Source organism: Hipposideros armiger, unplaced genomic scaffold, assembly GCF_001890085.2.
Source record: "Hipposideros armiger isolate ML-2016 unplaced genomic scaffold, ASM189008v1 scaffold_60, whole genome shotgun sequence".
In the NCBI taxonomy this organism is placed as follows: Eukaryota; Metazoa; Chordata; class Mammalia; order Chiroptera; family Hipposideridae; genus Hipposideros; species Hipposideros armiger.
Window position 1 is genome coordinate 4,328,484 of NW_017731410.1, and position 6,546 is coordinate 4,335,029.

Genomic DNA, 6,546 nt, shown 5'->3' on the forward strand with positions numbered 1-6,546 from the left:
CAATGTATGAGAATGTATAAAGCAAGTTCTAATTTCCCCATATCCAAGTAAGATCCATTTGAGGACATTTATTTTAGGCAAAGAGAATGCTGACATGGGGAAATAGGAATGATACACTTCATACTCATGTGGTGAATGCACATGAATCAAACAATCAGTAAAAACCTCACCAATCTGCTGTTTGACACCTTAGAGCTCATAAGGACAAGGCAAAAGAAAATGGCTAGCTTAGGAATGAATGATTGATGTAACCAAAGTTATCTATTAAAATAAAAGCATGCATATTGGGTAAAGAGCCTGCAGTAAATTTAAACTTGAAAGTTATGCAGACTGGTCTTAGCTTAAGACTAAGCCATCCCTGGCTGGAGTTCAGACGTGTCTGGGCCTGTTTGGTGGACTGAGCTGCCAGAAACTGATTTTTAAGAGAGAGAATGTACTTGGGAGAGAGAACTCATTTAAGGGAAGTCAGACTGAAACAGGAAAGCTTGTTAAGGCTTCTGGTAGGAGGCATAATTCTGAAAGCACAGGACTCCCCAAACCCTAGTCTTCTTGCCTCCATGTACCCAGGACTGACTCCCAGAAGAGAACTGCCTGTGCATAAAATATTAAAGCATTATTTCTATGGTTTGAATGTTTCTATGCTCCTAAAATTTGTATGTTAAAATCCTAATGTCCAATGTGATGGTATTAAGAGATAGAGCCTCTGGGAGGAAATTAGGTCATAAGGGTCAGCTCTCATGAATGGGATGAGTGTGATTATAAAGAGACCCCAGAGTTCCCTAGCCCCTTCTGCCCTGTGAGGACACAGTGAGAAGTCAGAAGTCTGCAATCCAGAGGAGAGCCTCCTGCAGAAACTGACCATGCTGGCACCCTGATCTTGGGCTTCAGCCTCCAGAACTGTGACATATACATTTCTGTTGTTTGTAAGCCACCCAGTCTATGGAATTTCGGTTATAGCAGCCGCAATGGACTAAAACAATTATTCGCATTAAAAACTCTAAGATGCTGGGCCGGCCGAGTGGCTCAGTTGGTTAAGAGCTTGCTCAAGCGTGTGAGCTCTGCACAACAGCAGTTCAATGCCTGGCCTGAGCTGAGCTGCCACTGAGCTGCCAACAAGTGGCAGGATGGCTCAGCTAAAAAACCAAAACAAAACAAAACTCTAAGATGCTAGAATAAAGGTAGTTCTGCTTCAGTAATCCACTCGTACAGATATATTGCACAAAAAGGAGAGTCTTTCTCCCATTTTGTCACCAAACTTCATAACCTCCAGCATATTCATCTCCACATTCGTACAGTAAAGGCCCCTGTATATCAGGGGTGGTGACAGTGGCAATGGGCCTGTAGGAGGTGTTTGACTGGAGACATCTTGGAGGCAGCCTTGAGACATCTTCACACAACTACAAAGGTAGTGAAGGCCGGGGCCATTGACATCACTGAAGAGGGACAGGACAGAAGAAGACAGTGGTGGCAGCCCATGAACACAGGTGAAATGCTCTCTGTGGACTCCCAGAAGGGACACTGATAGGGACTAGCGGTGAGGATAAGAGTAGGTGACACAGGGATCATCATTATTTGTTTATTAAGAGTGTACAGCACTGTGGCTGGTGTGACCTAGGGAAATATAGTCTGACCTCTAATGAAATAGAAGGAAAAATAACGAAGTAGCTAAGGAATGAGCCAAACAAAGTTGGAATGAATGGCTAAAAACACATTGTTCTTTTGGATGATTGGTAGACCTATAAAATAAAACATTTTCCATCCCAAGAGTCTTTGCTATTGTGATAGCTGATGGAACAAAATTGTTTAGTGGCCTTTCCCACCATAGGTTGCCGTGTTGTTCTCACATTTGGAACTTTCCATGGCTTCAGAGATGAACTTTCCCACAGTTTTCTGTGCCGTATGACGTTTGAGGTTACAGATGAAAATGTTACTAGCGGTCAACGGCAGAAAAAGTGAGTGGCTGATACAGTAATAATAAAAAAAAATAAAGCAAGTTCAGTTGGATCCAAGATGTTGAGCTAACAAAAAGCCTGTGCAATAGAACCTGGGAGACTAGTCATGCCCTGGAGTTCTCCCATGTCATAAGGGAGGTGACGGAAAAACCTGTGAGTGTTGCCTTTTTAACCTCATGGAAATGAAACCATGTGATCACACTTATATTTTTCCGGTAGGATGAAATACATAAAGTTGAAGCCAATGCTCTTTTTTGAAGGTAGCACTAGTTATCATTAGACTCATTTTCCATCAAAAGACATTTTCCAGACTTTTAAGAAAGAAACAACAGATAAAGCTCTTGGTATGTGTTGAAGCATAAAAACAGCTTGGGGAGCAGTGGGGAGGTGTTGTCTGAGGAGCACCTGAGAAGGCACGACCAGAGAAGACCCCATATTTCCTGTGTGTGGGAAAGACAGAACAAAGCATAATTTTTAAACGCTTTTATTTGGTGGGGTGCTGACAATACCCTGAAAGTATCTCGCGGTGACTAGGGAGGGGCCACATAGATCAACAGCCCCCACAAAAAAAATCAAATAGGCTGAGTTTTGATCTCTTTCATATATTGGTTCTTATCTAAAATTTATATACAAGCATAGGGATTTGCTGGTCAAAGAAAGAGAATAGAGAGAAAGAGCGCATGGGAGAGGGAGAGGGAGAGGGAGAGGGAGCGAGAGAAGAGATTGAGATTGAAAACCACTGGGGTTTGCTTGAATCCACTTCCGCAAATGTTATGGTTTCTCAGGAGGAGCCTTCTCCTGGCTGAATCCTGCATGTTAATCAGTTGTAGCAAACTCTGTTGCTGTTTTTCTAACTCACACCGGGAATTCATCTACTCCTGGCTCCCAGCACAAGGCCCTGGCACTGCTTGTCATGGCTGCTTTGTTACTGAGGCGCGTGGTGGAAACTGAGCAGAGCCCTTGGCTTGATCAACCCCTGGCTGACCTCCCACACTGCACATCTCCACGTACAGGGGAGGAAAGCTCAGGACTCCGGAGGGGAGAGGGCTGAGCTGCTGTCCTGTCCAGAATTTGGGAAGCCCTGCTCAGGACAGCTGAGATTAACAGAGAATCAGGAAGGAGAGAAATCAGGAATCCCTTTAAGGGCCAGAGAACTTATGGAAATGCCAAAAGATGACAAAGCCAGAGGGCGTGGGGGGTTTGGTCCCTTTAGCACTCAGCTCCCTGACCTTTGGGAACAAAATATCACGCTATTGAGTCCCAAACCAGCTTTGTTAGTTGTTGTTTGGGGTTTTTTTTGTGGTTTTTTTTTTTCATCTTTGTGCTCAGGCTTTTTAATATACTGTAGAGAGGTCTTCTAATGTTTTCCATACATCATAATGGCACAAAATCAGGAAAGGAACAGGGACAGCCAGAAACAATTACAAATAGAGAGCAGAAGATGGAAAAAAGGAAATTAAGGTGCGATCTGAGAGTTTAATCAGCAACTTAATCTGGCAATTTAAAATTTAATCAGTTAAGAGCAAATGGAACCCACTTAGGTCACTGCCTCCTGATGAGCCCTGGTCCCCACCTCAGGCTTTGAGCTCCTTGGGCATCAGACAGACAGCTGGCTCTTGCTGGCTTTACTCTGTCTGGCCTCTGGAACAACGGCCAAGCACTTGATCACTCAGCATTTCCCAGTCCTGAGCCTCTGAAGGCCACACGTGGCATTATTGGGCGTTCTTGGCTTATTAGTGGATCTGCGGTTTGCCTGCTGCCCCCACATCTGGCCTCCAGCTGATGGGGCTGACCTGTGGCTGCCAGGTGTGCACTGAGCTGCAGGTCTCCTGTGCTTGTGGGCAGTTGGCCTGCCTAGTACTTTGCCTGGTTCCCGCTTTTTCACTGGGATCACAAACTGGGCCAGAAGCTATCTGGGGCTGCCATGCCTCCCCAGCTCCTGTCAGCCCGCTCGTGCCATCTCTCTGTCTTACTGTTCATCAACCCACCACTGGACTACATTATAGTTCTAAATCTGATATTTTGAAAAATTTCAACCCTCCAGCAATGTTGAGAAAACAGTACAATGAATAGCCATATAGCCTTCAAAAAGATTCATGACTTATTAGCATTTTGCCACATTTGTTTTTCTTTGTTTCTCTTCCTACACACACACACACACACACACACACACACAGAGAGCCATGATTGTCCCACTAACGTCCTTTATGGCTAAATTTTTTTCATTTCAGGACCCAAACAAGGATCATACATTGAATTTAACTCATGTCTCTTTAGTTTTCTTTAATCTAGAACTCCCTTGCCTTTTTTTTCTTTTTTTTTATTGTATCTATATGAGAAGATGAATGTTAGCTGTACCTATTGTAATCACTTCACAGTATATCAAACCATCATGCTGTATACCTTAAACTTATACCATGATGAATGTCAATTATTTCTTCCCTTGCCTTTTAAATAATTTTTCTTGACATCAATATTTTTGAAGAGTCAAGAACAATTGTTTTGTAGAATGTCTACAGTTTGGGTATGTGATTTTTCTCCTCGATATTACATTTAGGGTAAACATTTTCAGCAGCAATACTCTACAGGTATAGGCTGAGAATGGCCAATTGCCTTCCTCTGCACATCACTACCCAGTAAACACCTCCCCTCATTGCTGCCAGAAGACAAAGCAGAATGGGTGTCCAAGGGGCTTGGGCTGAGCAGACCAGGGGTCCCAGGGGCCTGGCAGAGTTGCTGCCACCAGACACCCCTCTGACAACTCAGTCAGACTGGATTGGTTCAGAAGGGAAATAGCTTAATGTTCCCCTTTGGACTTCACTTTTTTTTGTTACGGATGAGCTCTCAGATAGTCTGGGCTCTTAGAATTCTGTCATAGTCCAGTGGTGGTCAGGCTGAGAGTGGACCTAAAAGGAGACAAATGGGGCAGAGATTGCACAGAAGCAACATCTTAGAGGTTCCATAAGCCCAGCGGCTCTGGTGTATAACCTTCAGTATATGGGCAGAGTTTCTGAACCCCAGGCACAAGGACCGTCACGCTGGGCTTCAGATAGAGACAGGAAGGAACAGGAGAAGTTAAGACTGGATGTCTGGTTGAGGACAGGAATTTGGCAAACATCCATGCTCAGCATTAGCAAGTACGTCAAATTGCTCTTTGGTAAGGAAGCAAGTTCAAAGAGTCGAAGTCAATGTCAAAATCCAAATCCAGAGCCCTCATGGGTTGGAGAAGACCTTTGACCAGGAGTTCCTCCAAGGCAGGAAGACTTTCCTATTATTTTGTATGTCCCTAAGCACTACACTTGCTGGATAGGAGACACCCAATTCTTGCTGTTGATTGAATGAATGGATGAATAAATAAACAGATGTAATTTCCAAAGAAACAGGACCAAGGTTAGTGTCCAAATTAATTGGGAGAATCTAAGAGTTAATATCTGAGGGTCCAGGAGGGGAAAGATGGCAAAATGTAGCATTTTGAGATACCTAAGTCAAAGATAACCCAGTTGGGAAATGGGGTTGAACCACAGTAAATTGTTGAATGTATGATAATTCATCCTCGATCCACCTAACTCCAGATTTTCTTTTATGATGAGCTCATGGCGTCCTGGTTTTCTGCATGCCCAGACTCTTCGTTCAGCCACTGGGTCGCCAGGAAGGTGCCCGCCCCATCAGCTGGAAGTGGGGCCACAAGCATGATTTTTTTTCCTCCTCTGCCCCGCTGCATGTGGTAGAAACAGAAGGTAAGAAGTGGACACACTCATATAATTTAACCCAGGCTTTTCAAAAGCCAGGAAGCAGCATCCAAAGCTCACTCTAATATTGTAAAAAGCTGGGAGGAAAGTCCAGAAGTAGGAATGGAGAAATGCCATGGAAAAAAGCCCAGGGAGCGCTAAATAAAACATAGCTTAAATGTAAAGTTTTGGCACTTGATTAAGACAAGGAGGGGTCAGTGACTGTGTGCGGCATCTGGAGTGCTGGAAGCTTCCAGCAAGGCCTGCCAGACTGATAAACTATCTCTGGAAGATCTCTTAATGGATAGAAGGGCTAGTCGGGGGTGAAAAAAAGACTTGCCAGGTGATTCAGAAGAAAAGTATTTTTAAGTTGAGAAGAGTGCAATTGTATTACCATCCCCTCATTTAGAAATGAATAAAAAAGGCACAAAGAAAGGAAGTGGGCTGTTCTGTAACTACAGTCCCGGCTCGCTCGGCTTCCTTATATAGTTTTCTTTTTGCACACATGCTCTTAGCTTAGGTTTCTAAAGCCAGTGGTTTTTATTTATAGGTTAAGCAAACCCCAATTTTTCTAAATACTCACTGAAGGCAATGCTGGCCAGACCCTAATTTGTGATATCACCATGCCTAGCGCCCTCTCCTTCCTACCTTCCTATCTGAGTCTCTTCAAGAAGTAGGGTGACCTCTTCATTTCTACAAACTTTTCCAGTTTTCTTCCCTTTCTTTCTTTTTTCTTTCCTTTCCTTTCTTTTCCCTCCCTCCCTCCTTCCTTCCCTCCCTCCCTCTTTCTTTCTTCTTCCTTTCTTTCCTGCCCCTTCCTTCCTTCCTTCCTTCCTTCCTTCCTTCCTTCCTTCCTTCCTTCCTTC